Source organism: Schistocerca piceifrons, chromosome 1 (genome assembly GCF_021461385.2).
Source record: "Schistocerca piceifrons isolate TAMUIC-IGC-003096 chromosome 1, iqSchPice1.1, whole genome shotgun sequence".
NCBI classification, from domain to species: domain Eukaryota; kingdom Metazoa; phylum Arthropoda; class Insecta; order Orthoptera; family Acrididae; genus Schistocerca; species Schistocerca piceifrons.
The window spans coordinates 1,023,899,470-1,023,925,724 of NC_060138.1; the positions used below are offsets into that span (position 1 = coordinate 1,023,899,470).

Here is a 26,255-nt window from a genome sequence, read left to right on the forward strand (position 1 = left end):
TGTAATTTACATGCTCTCTACTTCGACTATTGCAGTTATTTTCCTACCAAATAGCAAAACTCAACTACTAATTTTGGTATTTCATTTCTTAATCTAATTGCTCAGCATCGCCTGATTTAATTTGACTACATTTCATTACTATTGTTTTGCTTTTGTTTATGTTCATCTTGTATCCTCCTTTTAAGACACCATTTATTCTGCTCAACTGCTCTTCCAAGTTCTTTGCTGTGTCTGACAGGATTACAGTATCATCGGAAAAACTCTAATTTTTTGTGTCTTCTCCCTGAACTTTTAATTCATTTGCCAATTTTTCTTTAGTTTCCTTTGCCACTTGGCCAGTGTACAATAGTCACAAATAGGCTATAACTTTGTCTCACTTCCTTCTCAACTACTGCTTCTCTTTCATACCCTTCGACCCCTAGCTCTAAATGCAGGAAAATGTAAGTTAATGCGGATGAGTAGGAAAAACAAACCAGTAATGTTCGGGTACAGCATTAGTAGTTCGTGCTTGACACTGACACGTCGTTTAAATATCGGGGCGTAACGTTGGAAAGTGGTATGAAAAGGAATGAGCATGTGAGGATTGTGGTGGGAAAGGCGAAAGGTCGACTTCAGTTTATTGGGAGAATTCTGTGAAAGTGTTGTTCAAATTCAGAATGGTTCAAATGCCTCTAAGCACTATGGGACTTAACATGTGAGGTCCTCAGTCCCCTAGACTTAGAACTACTTAAACCTAACTAACTTTAGGACATCACACACATTCATGCTCGAGTCAGGATTCGAACCTGCGACCGTAGCAGCGACCGCAGTAGCGCGGTTCCGGACTGAAGCGCCTAGAGCCGCTCGGCCACAGCAGCTGGCAAAGTGTGGTTCATCTGTAAAGGAGACTGCATACAGGATGCTGGTGAGATCTATCCTTAAGTACTGCTGGAGTGTTTAGGACCCATACCAGTTCGGATTAAAGGGAGACATCGAAGCAATTCAAAAGCGGACTGCTAGATTTGTTACTGGTAGGGTCGAACAATACAGAAGTGTTACGGACATGCTTCGAGAACTCCAATGGGAATTCCTGGAGGGAAGGCGACATTCTTTTCTAGGATCGCTACAGAGAAAATGTAGAGAACCAGTATTTCAAGCTGACTGCAGAACGATTCTACTGCCTCCAACATACATTGCACGTAAGGTCCACCAAGATAATATACTAGAAATTAGGGCTCATACGGAGGAATATAGATAGGTGTTTCTCCCTCGCTCTGTTTGCGAGAGTAACAGGAAAGGAAATGACTAGTAGTGGTATTCGGTATCCTCCGCAAAGCGCCATATGATGGATTACGGAGTAACAATGTAGATGTAGATGTAACTGCCGTCTAGTTTCTGTACAAGCTGTAAATAATCTGTCGCTTCCTAAATTAAGAGCTGTTTCCTCTGTAATTTCATGTAGTGTATTTCAGTCAACAATGTCAAAAGATTTAGAAAGATCTATAAAAGCTATAAAGGTAGACTTGCCATTTTTAGCCTGTCTTCTGTTGTAAGTTATAGGATCAGTATTACCTCGCGTAATCCTACATTTTTCCAGAACCCAAGCTGATCTTCTCCGAGCTCGCCTTTACCAGTCTTTCCACTCTCCTGCAACCATGATTTAGTAAACTGATAATTCGGCAGTATTCACACCTGTCAGCACCTGCCTTCTTTGGAAATGGAATTATTACATTCTTGTTGAAGACTGTTTCATCCATCTTTGCACAACAGGTGGAATAGTTTTGTCAAGGACGGCACTACCAAGGATATCAACAGCTCTGAGGGAATGTTGACTACTCCAGGGTACATGTTACGACTGAGATCTTTCAGTGCTCTGTCAAATTCTCTGCGCATTATTGTATCTGCCATCTCATAATCATCTACTTCCTGTTCCCAGCCCCGCGCGGTAGCCGCGTTGTCTGGGGCGCCTTGTCACGGGTCGCGCGGCTCCCCCCGTCGGAGGTTCGAGTCCTCCCTCGGGCAGGGATGCGTGTGTTGTACTTAGCGTAAGTTAGTTTAAGTTAGATTAAGTACTGTGTAGGCTTAGAGACCAATGACCTCAGCAGTTTGGTCCCATAGGACCTTACCACAAATTAAAAAAAAAAAAAAATCCTGTTCCCTTTCTATGCTATTGCATAAGTTAATTTCCCCTGCATAGCCTCGCTATGTATTCCTTACATCTTTCATCTTTTCCTTCTTTACGCAGTACTGCTTTTCAGTCTTAGCTCTTGATATTCATACTGCTACTTCTCTTTCCTCCAAACGCCTCTTTAATTTTCCTGCAGGTAGTATCAATCTTTCTCCTAGCTTCCTCTAGCTGTCCCTGCTTACATTTAGACCAAATTGTATTTTTGTATTTTTTATATTTATGGTACGCGAAGTTCAGAACTCTAATATAAATATCCCAAAGCAGTTCGATGTAACTCTAAAAAATCGCTTGAAAATCCTCTTTGAAGTTTTCCGACTCTCTTTAGTACGCTAAAGTAAGGTCGTTTGATTCATTAGCAGGGTGCTTCTGTGGTAGAGTTCTCGGCAAACACTTGGGGGACATGTTCTCGATTCCTAAGTGATTGAGCTTTTTAAGCAAAGGTGCATGTTATACGAGCATTTCCGTGCAATGTAAAATACATAAAGAGGGAACAAAAATTAATTTCTAAATTTTTAAAATCAAGTAATCTTGATTAACTGTCTTGATAAAAAAATCTTTCATAAAAGATAATTGTTCGATAATTAAGAATTTAAATTCGCATGAAAACTGGATTTGTATCTGCAGTATGCAGTTAGAAATTAATTTTCATAGAAATAACTATTAGGCATATGTTAATTAGTATACATTTGATAAATTTTATATTTAAATGACTTACGTAGTCGAACTACGCGGGAAAAACGGAAAAAATAATGATCGTAACGAGATTCGAGCCAGCAATTGTCACTCTCTAACACCACCGATTTTTTCTATCTATATGTACTGTATGCTTCACAGAAACGTTCATAGAGCATGTACTTTTGTTTAAAAATTTTAATCCAATGAAAATCGAACTCATGTCCCTCACATGTTAGGTGAGCAGTCTACCACAGATCCATGCTGCTTGTACAAATGATCTTACTTTAGCATTTTAAAGAGGGTCGGAAAACTTCTAACTGGATTTTCTCGACAATTTCCGAGACTTGCTTCGAATTTCTTCGGAATATTAATATTTGAGTTCTGAACTTCACGTACCTCAAACACAAAGAAATGCAAAAATCCGATTGCCGTGTGGTCTCTTGTTAGCCGTTTTGCTCATTCTGTCAGTCTCATTTTTTAGACGTCTGTATTCCCTTTCAACTGATTCATTTGCCCTGTATTTTTATATTTTCTCCTTTCATCAATTAAAATCAGTGTCCTGTTGGAGGAACATCAGCAACTGAGCATTATACCAGAGGCTGAAAATACTGCTACAGTTGTAAAGTTCTTTTATTATCACACGACCGGTTTCAGCCTCTTGTACGCCCATCTTCAGGTGCCGTGACTTGGTGCCGTGACTCCCGGGCGCCGCGGTGGACGTGTACGAGGCGCGGTGTGCCACCTACGAGCGCAGAGAATGCCTTTATGACCCTTTTTGCTCCTTATCCGTTACATACAGGGTGTTTACAAATTATTTATACAAAAGTAACCTTTAATTGTAAAAAAGCTAAATAATTTACAGAAATGTTCGATACAGCCATGAATGCAGTATATCTATAAATTTTATCTACGAATCTACAGTGTGGCGACCTTTCGTAACACGACAAATGTTAACATCTCCAGTCAGTTACCTGCCTAATCCTATGAAGCAGGTCTTGACGTATGGTGGCAACTACTAGTGTTTTCCACTGTCGCAGCTTGTCAGCGTTTTCCGGAAGCAGAGGAACAAACACTCTGTCTTTAATGTAACCCTATACAATGAATTCCATTGGGGTTAAATCAGGTGATCGTGGTGGGCAGGGTATTGTCGCTAATGCCGGGATGGTTCGATGGTTTCTTTGAAAGGGCACGGCCGACTTCCTTCTCCATCCTTCCCTAATTCGATGGGACCGATGACCTCGCTGTTTGGTCCCCTCCCCTCAAATCAACCAACCAACAATATTGTTCCACCTCATGGAAGCCAATTCGGCACATTCCTACAGATATAAGCGACAGCTTCACAATGATAATGTGGCGTCGCGCAATATTGCTAGAAAATGAATTTGGTGCCATATCCTGTTGTAATTGAGGCATTATATGTATAACGTTTAAGCATGTCCAGATATGATATACCAGTTATAGTAGACCCGGAAAAAAGGAAAGGACCGAACCTTGATACAGATTACAGCGCAAAAAATATTTACCTGAGGCGAGTCCCGTACGTATTGGATTACGTGACGTGATTTCTGCTCGCCCCATATCCGAAAATTATACCGATTCACTTTACCGCAGATAAGGAAGGTGGCTTTGCCATGGAACACAATTTTACTAAGAAAATAGTCTTCAGTTTGCATTTTGTTAAACATTTCTACACAAAACACTCCTGTTTTTCTTTGTCACTTTCTCTCGAAGCTTGCAACATTCCAGTTTGTAGGGTTGACAGGCATTTCCGTAATATATTCCACGCTGTAACATTAGGCACTTCTCTTTGATTTACCCAAACTACGAATGTAAGATTGCCGAACCCAAAATTGCTGCATCAGAGACTGCTGGCCTACCCTGACCTAGCGTTCTATGTGGTACACAGCCAGTTTCGGTGAAACGATTCTGGCAATTAATAACAGTTTGTTTTTGAGGTGGTGGCTTGCAATATTTAGTCCTGAATTGTCTCTGATGGTAGTAGCGGATTTCGACTCATGAAATCATAAACAGCACTGCGCACACGCTGCACCGTTATACGACTCTATGATGACTGCGATGACTGTTGGTATAGCTCATTCGCGCAAGCCACCAAACAGTGTTAGGCGGGAACTAACAGTGTTAGGCTGGAATAAAACTTGCAGACATATTGCATTCAGTGCTGTATTAAAAATTTCTGTAAGTTATTTACCCTTTCCAGAATTAATGGTTACTTCTGTATAACTAATTTAAAAACGACTATGAGAAAATGAAACGCCTACATCCGTCATTATGGTTTCTTTTTTTTTTTTTTTTTTTTTTTTTGCAACTAGTTTCGGCGCTTCAGTGCGCCATCTTCAGGCAGTAGTTGATGCGGAAGCGGTTGACACGATCCCTATATTACCGCATCAGTGGCCAGCACAACTGGATTGTTGTTGTTTTGGTCTTCAGTCCCGAGACTGGTTTGATGCAGCTCTCCATGCTACTCTATCCTTTGCAAGCTTCTTCATCTCCCAGTAATATGAATATGCTTAGTGTATCCGTCTCTTGGTCTCCCTCTACGATTTTTACCCTCCACGCTTCCCTCCAATACTAAATTGGTGATCCCTTGATGCCTCAGAACATGTCCTACCAATCGACCCCTTCTAGTCAAGTTGTGCCACAAACTTCTCTTCTCCCCAATCCTATTCAATACCTCTTTATTAGTTATGTGATCTACCCATCTAATCTTCAGCATTTTTCTGTAGCACCACATTTCGATAGCTTCTATTCTCTTCTTGTCCAAACTATTTATCGTCCATGTTTCACTTCCATACATGGCCACACTGCATACAAATACTTTCAGAAACAACTTCCTGACACTTAAACCTACACTCGATGTTAACAAATTTCTGTTCATTAGAAACGCTTGCCTTGCCATTGCCAGTCTACATTTTATATCCTCTCTACTTCGACCATCATCGGTTATTTTGCTCCCCAAATAGCAAAACTCCTTTACTACGTTAAGTGTCTCATTTGCTAATCTAATTCCCTCAGCATCACCCGATTTAATTCGAATACATTCCATTATCCTCGTTTGCTTTTGTTGATGTTCATCTTATATCCTCCTTTCAAGACACTGTCCATTCCGTTCAACTGCTCTTCCAAGTCTTTTGCTGTCTCTGAGAGAATCCTTCCCAACGACTGCTTCCCTTTCATATCCCTCGACTCTTATAACTGCCATCTGGTTTCTGTATAAATTGTAAATAGCCTTTTGCTCCCTGTATTTCACCCCTGCCACCTTGACACGATCCCTATATTACCGCATCAGTGACCAGCATAACTGGATATGCAGACTATCAGAAAACATTGGTGTCAGCACGCCAACAATCAAATGCCAATTACTTCGTGGTATAAGAGAAGGAGGGCAACGGCCTTGCCGCAGTGGATACACCGGTTCCCGTCAGATCACCGAAGTTAGACGCTGTCTGGCGTGGCCGGCACTTGGATGGGTGACCATCCGGGCCGCCATGGGTTTTTGCCATTTTTCGGGGTGCACTCAGCCTCGTGATGCCAACTGAGGGGCTACTCGACCGACTAGTAGCGGCTCCGGTCAAAGAAAACCATCGTCACGACCGGGAGAGCGGTGTGCTGACCACACGCCCCTTCTATCCGCATCCTCAGCTGTGGATGACACGGCGGTCGGATGGTCCCGATGGGCCACTTGTGGCCTGAAGACGGAGTGCTGTATAAGAGGAGGAGGGGGCGTAGCAGCTTGTGTGATAATAAATGTTAAGGGCTGGAGGGGCTTCGTTAAAATGTGACGCAGAAATCTTCATAACAATATTTTATTCTATATAATACTCAAATAGCAACGATGGAATGTTTTGTATTTGAGAACTATCAAAACTGATTAGTGACAACTTCCCTGATAGACATCTCCAAGTACTGCTCGACAAATAGTAGACCTTTGGTTTTAGCGCATTTGATGTGGTGCACATTTTTGGCGAAAAATGCCCTGTTGCCCGAATTTAGTCTTTTTATTTTCTGTAAGCTTGAACACTACAGTGCTTTACCAGGCATGGTATTTACCAGGTGATATGCTGTTGCGTTCCTCCGACCTTTGAAGTGAATTACCCACTAAATTATAGGGGGACCTACAGTTTGCTGCGAAACTTTAAACAATTTGGGAAGACACACAGTCATGAGAATTTGTGAGGACGGTCGTGTGTTGAAGTACAGGGTGGTTAGAATTAAGCTCTCGCTACTTGAGAAGGCCCTCTTGAAAAACGAAAGATCGTAAAACATTGAAACTTTGTTGAAACATCTGTGAGGACTTTCGAAAGAAAACTATGGAATAAACCAATGAAGTAAATACATTTTAGTTTACACTTAAGAGAGTAATATTTGTTAACAGCATACCCTGTTTACATTCTAAGTTACAAACGTTGCTTAGTGTGAAGACCATCTGCATCCACGACAGTCTGGAACTGTGCCAGGGGTACCATCTCAAAATTGTTCGCAGCACTATTCGAACAGTGGACGATGAAGTGTTCAGTTGTCGTGACACAGCTCTTGTAACTGCTTGAAGATCGCATAGTGCTTCCAGCATTCTCAGCTATGCAGCTTTGTGCTCGACATTTTCCTTTGCCAAACTTGTCTTCTCACAAGCTGAGGAGTAGGAGGGTATCGAAATGAGCGTATGGCGTCAGTGGCCGGCAGTTCCCAGGCGGAAAGTTCGGCCGTCAACTGCAGGTCTTATTGAGTTCGACGCCACATTGGGCGACTTGCGCGTCGACAGTGGGGATGAAATGATGATGACAGGCACACTTGTTACAAAACTGGTTTTTGTCCGTTTCAAGGATGCTCGATACAATTTATAGGATGTGCATTTGATAGTGATCTACTACGTTATGCACGTTATTTGGTAACCGTGATAGCGTTACGGAGATGTTTAGCAAACTCAAGTGGCAGACTCTGCAAGAGAGGCGCTCTGCATCGCGGTGTAGCTTGCTCGCCAGGTTTCGAGAGGGTGCGTTTCTGGATGAGGTATCGAATATATTGCTTCCCCCTACTTATACCTCTCGAGGAGATCACGATTGTAAAATTAGAGAGATTCGAGCGCGCACAGAGGCTTTCAGACAGTCGTTCTTCCCGCGAACCATACGCGACTGGAACAGAAAAGGGTGGTAATGACAGTGGCACGTAAAGTGCCCTCCACCACACACCGTTGGGTGGCTTCCGGAGTATAAATGTAGATGTAGATGTAGATTCGATGCACCACGTATTGTCTACCAAGCAACCACAATATTGGCTGCAAATGGCAGCCGGAGGTACCCAATGGTGAGCACAGCATGAGGCTTCGGATTGTAGTTGAAATGCTTAGTCGACGATTAACTCACAACAGTACTACTGCTAGTACTAAAATGTAGACTTTCACGGCCGGAAATGTCATGTCCATAATGATTATCCGGGCTATTATGCCGTGGTCGGTTGATGAATTTTGTCTCAATTCCCAACGTTTCGTCCCCGTCTGCGGGAGACATCTTCAAGGGGGTCTGTAGCTCGATGGAAGGTTCAACACACCCGCTGGCTCGCTACTGACTGCCGCTGACACGGAATTTGCGAAGTTGACATTTCGTCAGAAAGACAGCCAAGGAATTTCGCAGAGTGAGAGAGAAGTGGCAGATGAAATATTACCGTTTCTGCAAGATGAGCCAGTGAAATGTGCGATGTCGTATACGCTCGACTGTGCAGTAGATGTACGTAAGGAGTACAATGATGGCGATACGTGTTTATCAATGTTTAACAAGTGAAAGCGATATTGAAACTGGTGTCGACCCATGTAGTTCATCATTCTTGTTGGAAAAGGAGCAGCAAATCCAGTCTCCAGTGAAACGTAGTAAAGAACAATTTTTGTCCAAGGAGCGGGTACTGAACATTATTACGTACATGAAAACGTAGTAAAAAAACGATTATCAACAGATTCCGAATACGTCCGCAGCAATATGATCGTGTAGTGAATAATAAAAACTAAGGGTTTTCAAAAGAGGACAAGGCATACTTGTTACAAAAACTGGTTTTTGTCCGTTTCAAGGATGCTCGATACAATTTATAGGATGTGCATTTGATAGTGATTACTACGTTATGCACATCAAATTGCGCGGGACATAGATTACAGTGATTTTAAGGGAAGCAGTGGCTCTTTAGATGACTTGAAACAGTGCTGCAGAACTGAAAGACCTAAGATAACGAAATTTCAGACAAGGCGTCAACTTAACGATGCACAGCATCGGCCTGAAAATATGTGGATGAGTTAAACAAACTTATCCTATCATTCAGTAAGGAATTTGTTCTCAACCCCGACCAATATGAATTTGAAGAGGACATGCATATGAAAGGAATACTGGAAATTATAGGTACCAGGAAACCTGTAACGAGATTAACTAACATCAATAGCTTAACGCATTTGCATAAAATTATACCGATTGTTAATCTGGATGGTAAATTGGCTAGAAACTTGTTTATTGTGCTACGAGAAGTTGGAGGTGCTCCCCTACAGTTCTTTCTCGTGTACGTGATATTGCAAGGGCAGTAGGGAATATTTACGTCACAGCAACCAAGAGTGGGAAAATGGGCGTAGGAGGAGTACAACTATAGTATGAGCACTACTTCTGACCAAAAGCAGTCGAAATGACTTGCTTTTGCTTGATTCCTAGTCTGTGCACAAAAATCACACTCTTTTAGAGCAAACCATCCTTCCTGAAAAGTGTGTGACATTGCAATTCATACCATCTGGAGAACCACTTGACAAATTCAGCCTATGGATGTTTGTTTTTCCCATGCATGTAAAACATATTATCGCACTATGTGTAGCTACGCCTTAAAGGATAATCAGTTTCACGACAAGCTCCAAGACAGATTGTTTCGGATTCGGTTGCATGCCATCACATTCGAACAGTTCTCATCGTCCCTTACACCAATACGATACTACACGCGTTCTTTAAGATTGTATACCTAACAGTGTCCTGCAAGGTTTGTAACTCCCAACGATTTCACCTTCGCTCTTGATATTGCGAACCTTTGTGACCGTTGTGGCAAACCATTTTTATTCGGTGTACATGGTGAAAGTTAATTATCAGTTTTGAACATTTTTTTGAATGTCGACGATATCCATTTTGTGAAGTGTAATGCATCCATTCCACAGAAGTTTGATTTCTGCATCTCCCGGACACTCATTTTCTGTTGCACCCCTGATGCACGTAGTGAGTCGTTAGCAGCTACTGTTTTCTCTCATAACTGTAAACACAACACTTTCAAAACAGTCTTGCTAAAGATTGAACTTGTGACTGCGCAGTCAAGGGATTCGTTGTTAATGTCTCTTCTTTTTTCCTTCAAATCTCCGTTGCGTTGTCTTCTGTGCACTGGCTGAGGACACTGTGTGTGCAGCAGCCGTTAGTCAGCCGTCAAGCATCACGGCGATCCTGGTACGGTACTTCCGTTCCATTTGTTCAGTGTCTTGATGGTACCTTTCTCCCTGTTCCTCACTCACAGAACCTAAATTTTCTGGGAGATGACGACGTAGTCCAAAAAGTGCCGCTTCAAGCTCATTGGGACGTCCAATACTTTGAAGGTATCCAGCATGTCTTTTATTACAGTCTTGTAATCAAGGTCTTTTAAGTCGTCAAGATACTCGTTAACACCGTGTTTAAAAGATAACCGAGGAGATATTTAAATTTAATTTGTTTTATCTTCACATGATTCGTCTTTCATTAGTTACCAAACGTCAGAGCCGATGAAAACCCGTTCTTTCATCTCAGCGTCTGAAGCCGAGGTAACTCACTTGAAATAGTCACCGCCTTTTGACAGGGCTTTAATAAATTGTTCATGGTAAACAAATGGGCATGACGTCCTACTACTGCTAGATTTCAGATATAGCTGGTGAAGGGGTTAAGACCTCGAAACCGTAGTAGTGTATAGCGATTTCTGTCGTGCAAGACTGCTGTCAATAAAAGCATTTTACTGCTGTGGCGGATTTGTTTACCATGAACACGTTACAGAACAGTTGTGGAAGACCCACACGTAAAAAAACTGTGCTTTAAGAAATTGTTTCATAATGTCAAGTTTTATGTGACGTGGAAGCAGAAGTTCTTTTAGGCCGAACAGAGAAAAGAATGAAATTACAATGAAATGAACACCCTCAGCTGCTTACAGGCGTTGACATCCGTCAAAGGGGACAGATGAAAATGTGTGGCCCGACAGGGACCCGAACCCGGGATCTCGTGCTTACGTGGCAGACGCTCTATCCAACTGAGCCACCGAGGACACAGAGGATAGCGCGACTGCAGGGATTTATCCCTGGCACGCCTCCCGCGAAACCCACCTCAACGTATTGTCCCGCACTACATTCATAGTGCCCCCGCCCATTATATGGGGAGGCGTGCCAGAGGTAAATCCCTGCAGTCGCGCTATCCTCTGTGTCCTCGGTGGCTCAGATGGAGAGAGCGTCTGCTATGTAAGCAGGAGATCCCGGGTTCGGGTCCCGGTCGGGGCACACATTTTCATCTGTCCCCGTTGACGTATGTCAACGCTTGTAAGCAGCTAAGGGTGTTCATTTCATTGTAATTTCATTCTAACGAGCTGCATGGTCACCGCTATCTGTTCTTTCGGGCATGTCCGAAAGAACAGATACCATCTTAGTATATATAAAGAAAAGAATAATACGTCTTCCCTCCAATTTTCGGTGATCTAGTAGGCCATATTTCCTGATACGAATCCCTGTATTTTTTACGATCGCCCCATACCCATAGGAAGCAGGTGTACTTGGAATAGCCACTTTGTTGAGTAAGAATCACGGGGGCAACTTTCAATTCCCCGCATATAGTCCACACGAATGTTTTATGTGAAGTGAAAGCAGAAGTTTTTTTGGGCCGAACAAAGAAAATAATACGTCTTTCTCTCCAATTTTTGGTGATCTAATAGGCCATATTTCCTTATACAAATTCCTGTATTTTTTACGACTGCCCCTTACCCATAGGAAGCAGGTGTACTTGGAATAGCCAACCTGTTGAATAAGAATCACGGAGGCAACTTTCAACTCCCTGCATATAGGTATGGAATCACATTTGTTCCCACAGTGTAGAAGAACGGCTTTGAGACTTATTTTTGAAGAATTGATGAAGAGTCTCCAATCTTCTTTATAATTAAGCTTTCCCAGAGAAAAAGGCTGAATCTGTTTCAGATCTTTTGAATATACAGCAGGTATGGAATCACATTTGTTCCCATAGTGTAGAAGAACAGCTTTGATACTTATTTTTGAAGAATTAGTGAAGGGTCTCCAATCTTCTGCGTCGTTCACAATTTCAAACACTTGCATTAATTTTTTTTTGTCTATTACTGATCCAAGAGGAAAAAAATTTCAGATACTGACAAGTTTTTTCCTGCAGTCTAGAGGCTAACAGGTGTGCAGCATTGCAGCATGTTTTAGAAGTGACTGATCACTGGTCGAATCCTTCAATTCGGATTGAGAAAATTATTGTGGCTTACGGCAGTCCTTCGTAATCTCCATCAGAAATGTCGTGGGTCTCGTTCTCAGAAAGTCGAAACACATCATCAAGACCATCAGGCGACAGAGATACAAGAATATCAGTTCCACGAGGCACAGGACGCAACGGAGGTTTATTGCTTGGTGTTGTGTCTAGACAAGACAGCCTAGACACAATGAGAGGAAGCCGAAAGGCACGCGCTAAGCTAAAGCAGGATGGCGTGAGGTCTGAAACAGGATACGTAATGAATGGTATAAAGAAAAGTACGTAGCTGCTGGAATACTTAACTTTAATCCATCCTTGTGGTACATCTGGAGATTGTGGCGATACAAGTGAGACTCTTTAGATACATGCAATGTTACTAATGGCGCCTTGCTAGGTCGTAGCCATTGACTTAGCTGAAGGCTATTCTAACTATCTGCTCTGCAAATGAGCGAGGCTTCGTCAGTGTGCATCACTAGCTACGTCGTCAGTACAACTGGGCGAGTGCTAGTGCATCTCTCTAGACCTGCCGTGTGGTGGCGCTCGGTCTGCTATCACTGAAAGTGGCGACACGCGGGTCCGACATGTACTAATGGACCGCGGCCGATTTAAAGCTACCACCTAGCAAGTGTGGTGTCTGGCGGTGACACCACACTTGGATAACAGGTTTCCTTTCTGGATTTACAGTTGAGTCCTCGTATGGTACATGAACAAAAGTAATACTCGGCACTCAATACCGTAAGCGCCCCAAAACTGACAGAGTTCACCTTATGCTTGGTCCACACACGGAGTTCTTCCTCACGACTTGAATGCACTAAATCTGAGATGGCTTGCCCTGATTCTCAACCTTTATGTCAGAGTATAATAAATATACTTTTTTTATCAGAGTCTGAGATTATCCGCTGCTGCTTTTTCACTACAAGCTTAGCATAGATGTGGCAGAAGGAGTCAGCGAATATGACGTCTTGAAGCCATGAAATTCGCTGCTGAAGAATAAGTGGAAAATGATATGTAAAACAAACATATAGACCTCGACATTACGACATCAAAAATAAAACATATTTTTGTATCATGTCACTTTACAAACCTTCACAAAAGCAGTAGTGGCGTTATTATAACGATTAAACAGCTACGTTTGTATACCTCACAGAAATTCTCATTTTGTGTCACGACTGCACGTGACTGAACATTATGTGTTTTACCTGAAACCAGCACCAAAAATACATCAGAACAATCCTTTGCCTCTAAGAAAAATATTCAGTGGCTGATGGTCTGCGTACATTGTGAAGCCATGCGATTTCACCACCAATCAGAGGTGTCTAATTGCTTCGTAGGTATGGGCCTACCGGGGCCCAAGAGAAATACGGGCCCCACAACGAACTTGCGTCTTCATACTACTCGGCTTATCCGCCACACTTCGTGAACGCTCGGATCCGTGCAGGGCCCGCGGTAAATCAATAGGTAATTGAAAAGGCACCCACTAAAGGTGCTATCGAGAGGTTGCATGCGTTGAAAGAGACATTAAAAAATTATTAAACTCGTCTGAAATAGTTAGCTGCTCCCCGCCTGAGACGGCTGTTGGTACTCTAAGACATGTACCGACCGGTGTAACGCAGTGGTTAGCACACTGGACTCGCATTCGGAAGGACAACGGTTCAAACTCGCGTCCGACAATCCTGATTTAGTTTTCCCGTGATATTCCTGAATTGCTTAAGACAAAAGCCGGGATGGTTCCTTTGAAAGGGGACGGCCGCTTTCCTTCTTCATTCTTCCCTAATCCGAGCCTGAGATCCGTCTATAATGATCTCGTTGTGGACGGGTCGTTAAACACCCTCCTGCTCCTCTAAGACGTGCAATGTCACGTGCTGTGAAGTACGCGCCACCGCGTGTCTTTCTCGTGGGCCTCAGGTCTTTTAGAAGTGATATGTCCGTGCTTCCCATCGACTTTGGAACCGACTTAACCTGGTAGGTATAGCAGGACCTACAGCTGAATGTGCACGCCCAACCACGGGGCAGCTGTGCAATTTTCGCATTAACAAATCATTGCCAGAAGCGGTAAGTGACAGAAACAAATCATTTGACCGACTGGGTATCTAATTTCGGGACTACAGATTATTAGGCTGATATGTAGCCACTCAACCATCGAGCCACACACACAGTACGCTCTTAGACGTTTACTAATCTCTGGAAGCTACGAATTATTTATTTGCGCTAGTTCATGGTTTATCAAAATTTTTTGAAATGGCTCTAAGCACTATGGGACTTAACATCTGAGGTTATGAGTCCCTTAGTCTTAGAACTACTTAAACCTAACTAACCTAAGGACATCACCCACATCCGTGCCCGAGGAAGCATTCGAACCTGCGGCCGTAGCAGCCGCGTGGTTCCGGACTAAAGCGCCAAGAACCGCTCGGCCACCGCGGCCGGCTAGTTGTTTATTAAATTAATAATTGTTCGTATTGTTTTTGAGTGCACAAATAAAGACGCTTGTAAAAGTTCCCAGACTTTAAGCCGAAAAGTGTTCGACGCTGAACATCGGGTAAGTTTATCTGGAAATTTTAATACGGTGTTTCTAAAAGTTCCTGTGGTGCGATTATCAGTTTCACGTACGTTTTTGTACTTGTCTCACTGATTTCATAAGTGTCATGATAACGTTAATCCTTTTCCTGATTGTTTCTCAGAATTGTAACTTCGTCCTTGTGCACTGCTTGTCAGTTATGCAGGGGTTGGAAGAATGTGGAAACACGGCTAGAAAAGAGTGCTTGAGCATAAATGCAGACTCTAGCAGAGTCTGCTCGTTGGCTGTTGTATTCGACTACGAACGGCACCCGTACAATGTCCTCAATACGTTCCAAGTGTCAGTCGTGGTTAGAACAGCGTTCTGTGTGGTTGTGAGTGCTTGATGTCGGAGCTTGGCAAGTTCGCACACAGTCTCGCACAGTCTTCTAGATCACGGACTTCCTCTGTCCGGAGGTGATGGAGGCTAAGCAGCGATGCTGCTGTTCCTCCTTTGACTGCTCTGTTGTTGTCAGTGTGGCCTCTCGATGGGATGGGCCTCTGGCTACTTCGCTGGTTTTAGACTGGCGAAGTAGGCGGTTGCTGGTAGGTCTTCTGGCGTCATCGTATCCGTGGGAATTTTACGGATTGTCCAGACGGCATAATACGCGTATGAAGTCTGGATTCTGATCAATGAAACGGTTCATTCCCTCCACGGTGTAGTTCTTCTCGAGCTCCAGGAATTTCTGGTATGCTGGATGCTGTTGGATTTCCGGACGCACTTCCCCAGCCGCCGCGCCCCGGGCTGAGACCTCAAAGATGTGTTCCCAGTCCGTGGGCGTGAAGACAGGGTGTTGGTTGATGATGGTCAGGTCCTTCCTCGATACCAGTCCTCTAAGAGCCTTGTTGTTCCTCACTGGTCCGTAAGGCTGGTGAGGAAGGGCCAGTTTCGTCCTGTCGGGTGGAGTAAATGGGTAGGGGTTGTCCAGGTGCGGGTATGTCCCGTCACGAAGAGACGCGGCGATCTTCTGCAGCACAGGCTGAACGCTGTGCTCCGTAGGGAGCGGCAGGCATTCAGTCTCCGCCGCAGCAAATGGGGGTGTCTCAGTGTGCGTCTCCTCGTCGTGTGCCCGCGGCTCGACCTCCCCGTCGGGAGGGAGAGCAGGCTGCTCCACTTCGATGTCCATGGGTGCCTCCGCTCCGCCTGTCACGTTGACTGGCGGCGTTGGTGGCTCCGTCTGGGTGGAGGCGTCAACCCCCGCTGGCCGACTCGCAGTGGAGCTGGCGGTGGGGGTAGCCGTCTTCCTGAGGACCCGCAGCTCCTCACGCAGCTGTTGCAGCTGGCGGTGAACAGCCACGATTTCCTCCCTCATGGCGGCCCTCTCGGCCGCGAGCGCGGTGTGGAAGGTGGCCAGTAAGTTCGAACGTTGGCAAACTTTTTGTACTGGTGCGGTGGGCGCCTCCCTAAACAAGGTAGTCGGAGTGATAGGTGTTTCAAAAGGCACCGTATTGAAGATTTATCCCGCATACAGGGAAAGCGGAAAAACGTCATCCGGGAAGCCACAACACGGATGAACGTGTGTACTGAGTGATTGTGACAGACGACCAATGAAGAGGATTGCGACAAAAATATGGGGACGACAGCTGCCAAAGCCAAAGCAGAACTGAATGTTGCACTCGCAAACTCTGTTAGCACCGAAACAACACAAAGGTACACTATGTGATCAAAAGTATCCTTACACCTGGCTGAAAATGACTTACAAGTTCGTGGCGCCCTCCATCGGTGTTGGCCCACCCTTAGCCTTGATGACAGCTTCCACTCTCGCAGGCATACGTGCAATCAGTTGCTGGAAGGTTTCTTGGGAAATGGCAGCCCATTTTTCACGCAGTGCTGCACTGAGGAGAAGTATCGATATGGTCGGTGAAGCCTGGCACGAAGTCGGCGTTCCAAAACATCCCAGAGGTGTTCTATAGGATTCAGGTTAGGACTCTGTGCAGGCCAGTTGATTACAGCGATGTTATTGTCGTGTAACCACTCCGCCACAGACCGTGCATTATGAACTGGTGCTCGATCGTGTTGAAAGATGCAGTCGCCATCCGCGAATTGCTCTTCAATAGTAGGAAGCAAGAATGTGCTTAAAACATCAATGTAGGCTTGTGGTGTGATAGTGCCACGCAAAACAAGAGGGGTGCAAGCCCCCTCCATGAAAAACACGACCACACCATAACACCATGGCCTAGGAATTTTACTGTTGGCACTACACACGCTGGCAGATGACGTTCGCCGCGCATTCGCCGTACTCACACCCTGCCATCGTATCGCCATATTATGTAACGTGATTCGTCACTCCACACAACGTTTTTCCACTGTTTAATCGCCCAATGTTTACGCTCCTTACATCAAGCGAGGCGTCGTTTGGCATTTACCGGCGTGCTGTGTGGCTTATGAGCAACCGCTCGACCATGAAATCCCAGTTTTCTCACCTCCCGCGTTAACTGTCACAGTACTTGCAGTGGATCCCGATGCAGTTTGGTATTCTTGTGTAATGGTCGGGATAGATGTCTGCCTATTACACATTACGACCCTCTTCAACTGTCGGCGGTCTCTGTCAGTCAGCAGATGAGGTCAGCCTGTAAGGCCGGCCGGTGTGGCCGTGCGGTTAAAGGCGCTTCAGTCTGGAACCGCGTGACCGCTACGGTCGCAGGTTCGAATCCTGCCTCGGGCATGGATGTGTGTGTTGTCCTTAGGTTAGTTAGGTTTAATTAGTTCTAAGTTCTACGCGACTGATGACCTCAGAAGTTAAGTCGCATAGTGCTCAGAGCCATTTGAACCATTTGAACCAGCCTGTAAGCTCTTGTGCTGTACGTGTCCCTTCACGTTTCCACTTCACTATCGTATCGGAAACAGTGGACCTATGGATGTTTAGGAGTGTGGAAATCTCGCGTACAGACGTATGACACAAGTGGCACCCAATCACCTGACCACGTTCGAAGTCCGTGAGCTCCTCGGACCGCCCCATTCTTCCCTCTCACGATGTCTAATGACTACTGAGGTCGCTGATACGGAGTACCTGGCAGTAGGTAGCAGCACATTGCACCTAATGTGAAAAACGTATGTTTTTGGGGGTGTCCGGATACTTTTGATCCCATAGTGTAGCTTCAGAAGCAGGGAATCGCAGGGCGAGCTGGGATTCCAAAACCAGTCCTGGCTAATGAAAAAGGCCGCAACAGAAAAAAGTGGTTCCGAAGCCATAACATCTGACTGTGGAGCAATGGAAGAATGTCATTTTCTAGGATGAGTCTTGTTTCACGCTGTTTCCAACTTCCCGCTGACTTAACGACCCAAGAGCTCAATGAAGCTTTGGGCACCCGTATCATGGTATTGCGTGGGCCCCATGGTTACTCTGCAAGGTCGAGTTGCTGCCAAGGATTATGCGACCATTTTGGCTGATCAGGTCCATGCCACGGTACAAAGGTTGCTCCTCGATGGTGATGCTGTGTTTCAAGATGACAGCTCGCATCGTACGGGACGGGTTTTGTGAGTACGAGGATGGGCACCACAGTCACCAGATTTGTGGTCTACTTTGGAGGGAAGGATGCTTAATGGCTATCCACCTTCTTCATCGTTATCTGAACTTGCAACTGTTTTGCAGGAAGAATGTTATAAAATAACATTGAAAACCGTGTGGAACATGTATTTGTCTATTACGAGACGACGACCTGCTTTGACTGCCAACGGTTTCTCTGTACCGTTTTAGGCATGTTAATGTGCAGTGTTTCTGGTGTTTCCGTTTATTATCCAACCATGTAACTGGAAAACCACGGTGGTCTCCGACAAGCACTCGTTTTATACCCTAACAGCCATGCTTTGACCAATCTTTTAATATTGACAAGTTACGCGTACTGAAGATCTTGTTGTGACCAAGACTGTACTTACTTGCCAGTACATTTTTCAGTCCCGACGTACACATATGTGTACATCAGGTCTTTGTAGTGTCATCCTGCCAAGTGTCGTTTTCCCGAATTGAGACCTGATGCGAACGACTGTGCACATCATGCGGTTTTTGTTTTTGCCACTAGGTCGCGCGCAAGTCAGTTTTGGCGGGTCTTCTCGCATCCTGAAGCTTCCGATCATAAGGATGGCGTCATCTGCGACACACGAGAAAGGTAAATTCAGTTTCAGTATTCGTTTTTTAATTGTACTGTAGTTTTTATCGTGTCTTACTCCAAAACAAGGCATCAAGGAAATGATATGCGTATGCAATTAAAACGATTGTTTCGTAGTTTTACAAACATCGACTGTTGAATTTAAAGTACACATTTGTGTACATCAGGTATTAGCTCACAGAATGTAGTGGTACTAACGCTAAGACTGATTTCACAGAGAAATCGTAATTTAAAACGTAATATAGATCAAAATCTGAAAGTTTAGCTACTAATACAGTAGAGTAGGAGCAACGTCGTTGTGGGTGTTACGGGTAGCATGATGGACATGTAACCAATCACAGTAAAAGCTCTAAAATTTCTAGTTTTGTTATTAGGTTCACTTTCATTTCTTTATTCAATTACTTCAACAGTTACCTTCACTTTATTTAATTTTCGCTTCTCAGCTCTGACAAACGATGAAATTATGAAACTACTTGAGACGAGTGACTTGAGTACCTTGTCAGATGAATAAGAGGATTCTGTTGATGAACTTCCAACTCCACCTGAACGTATTGGTGTTCCATTATTAATTCAAGGATTATGTACAAAAGGTGTTGTCAAAAAGAAGGGATACCAAAACAAAAGTGTAAGTCTCTCATTAATTTCAGAATTCACTTGGACACGACTCCGTGAAGTCTTCAAAAATTGTAGACTCACTTGGAACTGTCGAAAGAAATTTCTCCGAGCGTAGCACAGGAGAATATCAGCAGTTCTGATGAAGATGAGGAGCATCAAACCACACAAAACGAAGATGAAATGTGCCAAAGCAACTAGAGAAAGCAAATGTGACAGGGTTGGCCACCTTCCTGAATATAATGAGAGTATTTTAGCCTCAAGGTGTCGGCTACCAGGGGGAAAGTCACGTTCTCGCATAATGTGTGAAAAGTGCAAAGTTTATTTGTGCGTCTTAAAAAACAATTGTTGTGCTAAATTCCATAAACATGAGAAGTTATATGTTCCAAAATGTAATGTGTACATAAAAATGAGAACAATTTTCATCGTAAATAAAAATATGAAAACACTACGAGATCGGCATTTTTTTCTCTGTTAAGGCCCAATGTACATATATGTGTACATTCAGTTATTCAAGCATTATCTAAAATAAAATTACTTTGATATCAACTGCACAAAAAAAAAGTGACTGAAATATTTTTCCATTCTTTTTTATCTTCGGGACTGAAGAGGGTATAGTGTAAATATGGTAGGTTTTTTACTATTTTTAATTTAAATGCTTTTATAAAAATATATGTTTAAGAAATATTGTTAGGAGGTTTTTACATTAGCTGAAAGACAATGTTGCTGTTTATGTCCATATATATCCGAATGGTTCATAGTCAATCGAAACCGGTTATCAACTAGATGTAACTACATTTTATTTCGATCAAGACCATTAAAATTTATGATAAACAACACCGATCGCTGTGGCCGTCTCACCAGACGATCTGAGTTCCAGCAAATTATTATTAGGTATTTATCAGATTTATATCTATCAGAAAAGCAAATGAAAATTAACAGGCCATTCGAAATGAACTTTAATTGAGTCAGAACTAGGTAAGGCTCGTAAATACATAAACATAAGACGGAAACTGAACGTGGTTCTTGTTATTCTTGCGTAGCCCAGTACGTGAATTCCTTGTCTCATAATCGAGGAAGTTTTTCCAACCTAGTGCTTCATTATTCACACGGGGAATCACGTATAAATAACTGACGATGCGGTGAGAGGTACAGTTCCTCACAGCATCGCGGTTCTGTAGCTAGCGCGCACGGGAGCATGTGAGTGTGGTATGCCACGTCACGTGCTCAGCGCTGTATCGCGTTCCTTGGTCGCGTTCCAGCAGGCCGGGGATCTACCTACTTCTCCGAAGTGGATGTTTTTCCTTCCTACTTATTCAACCACTGGCAGGGAATCCACAGCACTTACGTTAGCAAGTCACGTCAAAGGATGGACTTCAGTCGACGGTAGTCAGACCGCATCCCACAGAATTTTATGGATTCTTATGAAACGCCGATTAAAATCGTTATTCGAGTCACACTGTCACTACACTGACGTAACAACAGCCCCTTCCTCCAAGTATTCACAGAATTGTTGCAAACTGCTTTTCACAAGCGATCCCTGGTATTCACTCCAATAAAAAAGCCACCAGAGATATCAGTAGCAAAACTATATCGTGAATGCGAACAAATTGCGCGACACTCAGAACATTTTATTCTGGATTTACAAGATGCCCAATATACGTAAGAAGCCTTCTTTCGCCAAAATCACTACACTGATGTAGTAATTACCCTTTAGCAGACCCTATGACTCCATGGGCAGAAACATATGGATATACCAGAATGAAAAATCCTCCTATCATCGCACAAGAAAGGCAAATGTGTCCTGGGCAGAGTTAAGGACGTGAAAGAAAGGAACTAGCTTTTCGACTCATACCTTCAAAGACACATAAATCAAGACACGTTGACGTATTCGCGCTTTTTTGCCTTTCAGTGTTATAAAACATGTCATGTAATATAATGAATTCCGAAATGCCTTCACAAAAGAAGACGAAGTAAATATTCTAGAATTCGAATCGAGAACAGCTGCCAACATGAATAACGTAGAAGCAAATATCCTCGGAGTAATGAAGCAACTTAAATCAATAAAAGCAAGTCTTCTGCTCCAGACTGTATACCAGTTAGCTTCCTTTTGGAGTGTGCTGATGCATTAGCTCTATACTTAACAATCATATACAACCGTTCGCTCGACGAAAGATCCGTACCCAAAGACTGGAAAGTTGCAAAGGTCACACCAATATTCAAGAAAGGTAGTAGGAGTAATCCACTGAATTACAGGCCCATATCGTTAACGTCGATATGCAGCAGGATTCTGGAACATATATTATGTTCCAACATTATGAATTACATCGAAGAAAACAGTCTGTTGACACACAGTCAACATGGGTTTAGAAAACATCATTCCTGTGAAACACAACCAGCTCTTTACTCGCGTGAAGTGTTGAGTGCTATTGACAAGGGATTTCAAACTGATTCCGTATTTCTAGATTTCCTGAAGGCTTTTGACACTGTACCACATAAGCGGCTTGTAGTGAAATTGCGTGCTTGTGGAATATCGTCTCAGTTACGTGACTGTATTTGTGATTTCCTGTCAGAGGTCATAGTTCGTAGTAATTGACGGAAAGTCATCGAGTAAAACAGAAGTGATTTGTAGCGTTCCCCAAGGGAGTGTTATAGACCCTTTGCTGTTCCTTATCTATATAAATGATTTGGGAGACAATCTTAGCAGCCATCTTCGGTTGCATGCAGATGACGCTGTCGTTTATCGACTAATAAAGTCATCAGAAGATCAAAACAAACTGCAAAACGATTTACAAAAAATATCTGAATTGTGCAAAAAGTGGCAGTTGACCCTAAATAACGAAAAGTGCGAGGTCATCCACATGAGTGCTAAAAGGAACTCGTTAAACTTCGGTTACACGATACATCAGTCTAATCTAAAAGCCGTAAATTCAACTAAATACCTAGGTATTACAATTACGAACAACTCAAATTGGAAGGAACACATAGAAAATGTAGTGGGCAAGGCTAAGTAAAGACTGAGTTTTATTGATAGGACACTTAGAAAATGTAACAGATCTACTAAGGAGACTACCTACACTACGCTTGTCTGTCCTCTTTTAGAATACTGTTGCGCGGTGTGGGATCCTTACCAGGTAGGGCCGGCCGCGGTGGTCTAGCGGTTCTGGCGCTACAGTCCGGAACCGCGGGACTGCTACGGTCGCAAGTTCGAATCCTGCCTCGGGCATGGGTGTATGTGATGTCCTTAGGTTAGTTAGGTTTATGTAGTTCTAAGTTCTAGGGGACTTATGACCTAAGATGTTGAGTCCCATAGTGCTCAGAGCCATTTGAACCATTTTTACCAGGTAGGACTGACGGAGTACATCGAAAAAATTCAAAGAAAGGCAGCACGTTTTGTGTTATCGCGAAATATGGGAGAGTGTGTCACTGAAATGATACAGGATTTGGGCTGGAAATCATTAAAAGAAATTCCAATCACCAACTTTCTCTTCCGTATGCGAGAATATTTTGTTGACACCGACCAACGTAGGGAGGAACGATCACCACGATAAAATAAGGGAATTCAGAGGAGGAGGAGGAGATTAGTGTTTAACGTCCCGTCGACAACGAGGTCATTAGAGACGGAGCGCAAGCTCGGGTGAGGGAAGGATGGGGAAGGAAATCGGCCGTGCCCTTTCAAAGGAACCATCCCGGCATTTGCCTGAAGCGATTTAGGGAAATCACGGAAAACCTAAATCAGGATGGCCGGAGACGGGATTGAACCGTCGTCCTCCCGAATGCGAGTCCAGTGTGCTAACCACTGCGCCACCTCGCTCGGTTGAAGGGAATTCAGAACTCCTACGGAAAGATATAGGTGTTCATTCTTTCCGCGCGCTATACGAAATAGGAATAATAGAGAATCGTGAAGGTGGTTGATGAACCCTCTGCCAGGCACTTAAATGTGATTTTCAGAGTATCCATGTAGATGTAGATGTAGACTATTACTATCGCTGCCAAATCTTCTTGATTTTGGGCAAAGGATCAGGGACTTTAGCTTATAAACTGCAGGATGCAGGAGTGCCAACACATTGCATCTATGAGAGCTCGTTGCTCAGGGGAAATGGAGTTAACTCGTAGAAAAGCGCAAACATGTCAAGATTTTTGATTTAAATATCTTTGGAGCTGCCAAATAAGTCGAAAAGCTAGTTCTCTTCTTCTACATTCTTATTTTTATTCTGGTTCCCAACTTTTACTGTACCACAATTTTGACATTAGATTACCACAGCATGACAAACGAAGTGAATTTTTGTTGACACGGTCGATAACTGATCCGGTGAACGTTTTTGTTTTTATTGTGTTTCGAACCATGTTGCGTGCCGCTGCTATCGTTACCTTCCTGGTATGGTTGAGGCCACCCAGTATAGCCTACTGTGTCCTCAGAGCATACAGCTCTCACCACCACGTCACGATCACATTCTTGCGGGAGGCTTTTGTTTTATTTTTTAAATTTTTAAAATGTTTCATGTTTTTTACTTTTCATTATTTTGTTTTGTATTTTGAATTAGTTGAAAATTTCAATTTTTTTGTTTTTTAAGTTTTTGTTTTATAGTTACACACATTTTATTCACATAAGCATGGGACTGTGTACGCAGACATATGAAAAATAACCATAAATGCTTGATACAGTGCACAAAATAACAGAAATCTTAAATACGATACCGAACGAACTATCAAATACTCTGCGAAGTTTATGATAATAATAATAATGTATTAAATAGTTTATATTACTTCGATAAAATTAAGGTACGGCAATATTACAAAGATAAACTTCCTTAAAAGCTTATTATATAGCAAGCTGAACGGCTCGCGCAATAACTAATAAGTGCCGGCCGGGGTGGCCGAGCGGTTCTAGGCGCTACAGTCTGGAACTGCGTGACCGCTACGGTCGCAGGTTCGAATCCTGCCTCGGGCATGGATGTGTGTGATGTCCCTAGGTTAGTTAGGTTTAAGTAGTTCTAATTTCTAGGGGATTGATGACCTCAGAAGTTAAGTCCCATAGTGCTCAGAGCCATTTTGAACTAATAACTACTGAAACACATACATCTTGTTATTATCTCTTATCTCAAAATTCTTGTCGTTGTATGCGTAAAGTAAGCAATAATAAAAACTGAAAATTAAGAAAACTCATTGAGTAATTTTGGTGCGAAATGTTACAATAACCAGTCCGAATTAAATATGAGTATGATTGTCAGATATAACGATAAGAACTGCGAAGCAATGAGGCGCAACAAAATACTATCAACTTTTCAGTCCTGTACGAAAATTAACGAACTTCAGCTTGTTTTGTCCGAAAATAAATTGTCTGCAACATAGCATACTAGTTTTTGAAGAAAATGAAATGTAATATTTTCTGTTGATTGGAAACAAGGTGACCTTTTTTCTAACAATCATTTGCATACCGATTTTCAGGGCAGTTTAATCTTCTGCGCGTCATCGATAAAGATTTACATGTTCGATCAAACAGTATACCATTTTTTACAAGGCTAGGCATAATTCTGGCTTGGTTCATGCGTTGTTTTGTACATCCAAAGATTTTACGCCACTGCTGAATAAAATCTTAGACCTAAAAACAACACACGAATAATAAAAGGCAATAGCCTGTTTTTTTAGATACATCCAAAAGCAGCGCTTAAGATGCAACGTCCTGTCTACAAAACACAGGTTATTGTGCAAACGCATGATTTTTCGACGTAATACCCGAACTATGAAAGATTTTTGCAAACGCTTCTTACAATTGCGATAAGAATGTATTTTTTACTATCATCTGTACCACTTTGAAACGTCTCAGCAAGTGCGATTCGCGTAAAACTGGATTTTACGTACGTTTTATGGGCGACTTCAGACCGCTATATCGTGGCAACGGGTAAAGCTATCACAAACATTGCATACTTTCTTACAAAATTTGAACCGATTCGCACAAGTTAGAACCATAGGAGTGACGAATGACGATAGGATTTGGAAGCGAGCTTTCAATTTTATCGCCAGAACGCTTTTTTTACTTTAAACACTTACGCACATACATTTCCCGTAAGAACGAATTTTATGTGCTTCACTGAGCTCGACTTTAAACCCTCGTATCTCGACAACGCATAAAGATTATTGGATAAAAAAAATCCATTTACCTACCTTCGTGCAAAGTTTGAGCCCATTCGTACAAGTTTAAAGTGCAGAAGCAACGCGCTTCAACAACCTCCCAGAAAAACGTGTTTTTGGCGTATAAAATACAAACGAAGCAAGGTTTTTTCAGACGGTTAAAATTACTTTAAACCAAGGTTCGATACATCGGTGGGCCAAATATGGATCAGTCTCGCTGTAGTACGTAGGTGAGGATTGCTGGACATAAAATCCGAACGAGGGTGACTGTTTGTGTGTGTAAAATCCGAACGGGGCACATAAAAATTGCACCATTAGCTGAGCATTAATTGCAGCTCCATTTCAATCTTTTGCAAAAGGAATTAATCGATTCACACAGTTTGCCTGGAGGCCAGCTCCGGTTCGTCGTTCAAACCTTGCTTAATGTATAGTAACATAGCTACAGTAAGACTGATGTTCGAGTGGCTATACGAATCCCGCCGCTGCTTAAATTTTGATTAATT

The 26,255-nt window shown here is 43.0% G+C and overlaps 1 long non-coding RNA gene across 1 annotated transcript in view; it reads left to right on the forward strand.

Moving 5' to 3' along the window:
- The window catches only part of LOC124719810, a 134,615-nt gene that overhangs the window by 100,787 nt on the left and 7,573 nt on the right, over positions 1 to 26,255 (forward strand). The window contains exon 3 of the long non-coding RNA XR_007006005.1: positions 18,922 to 19,008. This is a non-coding gene — a long non-coding RNA (uncharacterized LOC124719810). The remainder of the gene's footprint in view (positions 1 to 18,921; positions 19,009 to 26,255) is intronic.